General features: G+C 40.7%; 1 long non-coding RNA gene across 2 annotated transcripts; it reads left to right on the top strand.

Moving 5' to 3' along the window:
* The first annotated feature begins 563 nt into the window (after positions 1-563).
* On the top strand, positions 564-1,326 carry LOC123984844. 2 transcript variants are annotated; one of them, XR_006828537.1, is made up of 2 exons: positions 564-787; positions 1,075-1,326. It is a non-coding gene; the product is annotated as an uncharacterized LOC123984844 (long non-coding RNA). The 2 variants fall into 2 exon arrangements; XR_006828538.1 differs by having other exon boundaries at positions 564-795.
* The last annotated feature ends 397 nt before the right edge of the window (positions 1,327-1,723 follow it).

Here is a 1,723-nt window from a genome sequence, read left to right as displayed (position 1 = left end):
GTCTGTAAAAATACTGAACCCAGTAAATCCAAACAGACAGGAACTGACCTAGCTGGTCGTATAACAGCCCATGGGTTTTCTGCATAAAACAGTCTGGTGTATTTCTCTATTTTTATACTTAATTGGATTGCGATTCCAAGCATACATACAGAGGTAACCTTTAAGCCGTGATAAGGTTAAGACAATGTTAGTCTTCGGAATGAGGGCTTAAATAAGCACAGCAAGTTCTGCTGCCAGGTTTGAAGTCAAGGAGGTGGGGGCTACTGAGAGAAAATCATGACACACTTTCTCAAGAGCAACAGAGAGGGAGTGAGAGAGAAATTGAGAGAGCGCAAAGCGGCAGCTCTCATTCTGTAATGGAACGTTGTGGCGGGTGGCTTACCACACATTGTACTGGTTGCCTGGAGCACCATGGCAACAGGGAGAGAGAAGGATTGAGAGAGGCGGAGGTTCAAGGACTTCACTTGTTCCAGCAACATTTTAATTACTTTGGGTGCCAGCGTTTAGTGAAACAGATGCATTCTGGAGCTCCAGCAACAACTGGGAGAAACCCACTGATATTCTGGAGTTGATGTTTTTTTTTCATATTTGTGAAATTACAGCAACAATTGGAAATACAGAGAGATTACAGAAAAAGACTGATAATGAGAGGGGGAGACAGATAAGGGGAGCAGAAGATGGTGGAGAGAAAAGGCAAGAATACAAGAAAGACACATGAGAAGGGAGATGAAGCAAAGTGAACACAGATAGAGATCGACGGTATGGGAGATACAAGCTGTTTGAAGAAGTAGGTTGGTAAGAGATATGAGGAGAAAGGACCATGGGAAAAAGGATTGGGGGGGATTTGTAGGGATATAAAAGCTTCAGTATTCCTCTTTTAGATACACGCTCACTTAGACGCAAAAAGTAATTATTTGTATTTTCATTTAGCTGATGCTTTTTTGGAAGATGCAAAGGTCGAGAAGAGTTTTGCTTTTTGTCTACCAGAGATATCAGCACATACATTGTTAATGTTTGCAACATGCTTTAATGCATGTGTACATGTATTTCTGTACTTCTGTATTTCACATGTAGGTCTGTGTGTGAGGATATAGCAATGAAAGCGCCTTTTTCTCCTGATGCCATGCCTAACGCGATCAGCACTCATTAAGAGCTCTCCAGAGCCCAGGCACCTCACAGACAGAAACCCTCTCCAAAAGACAACCCCCGAACCCAGTAAACACACACGGCTTCCTGCCTGTAAGCCTCTTCTCCAGTGTAAACAAACTGGCAACCACTTGAAGCACTGGCAAGAATATTTATATAAAATGTAATCCAAAAAATACATCACATGGATCTTCCTGCCTACTTAAAGTTTTATTTTCTCCTCATCATATCAGATTAGACAGAAAACGACTGTAATTTAAATAAAATTAGTATCCCAGTATTCCTTTCAGTATACAGTATAATCTCTGCCTTTTTATCATTTACTTTTGTAGTTTTGTAACTGTTTCAGATTTTATTACCCCCTATACTGTTAATCAGATTCTTCTAATCCCGTTACATAGTGTATAAACCATTACTGCCCAAACCGGTCCACGGGTGGATAATCCTACATCATAATCCTCCAGGGAATATCCATGTACCTTTAAATCCCCAATTCATTTAGTCATATACAGTACTTTAGCCTGGCTGCGGCATCTGCCTGATGGTGGGAGAAGCAACAAAAAAATATATTGTGAAA

This window comes from Micropterus dolomieu, linkage group LG16 (genome assembly GCF_021292245.1).
Source record: "Micropterus dolomieu isolate WLL.071019.BEF.003 ecotype Adirondacks linkage group LG16, ASM2129224v1, whole genome shotgun sequence".
Lineage (NCBI taxonomy): Eukaryota > Metazoa > Chordata > Actinopteri > Centrarchiformes > Centrarchidae > Micropterus > Micropterus dolomieu.
This window is presented reverse-complemented; position numbering and strand designations above follow the sequence as displayed.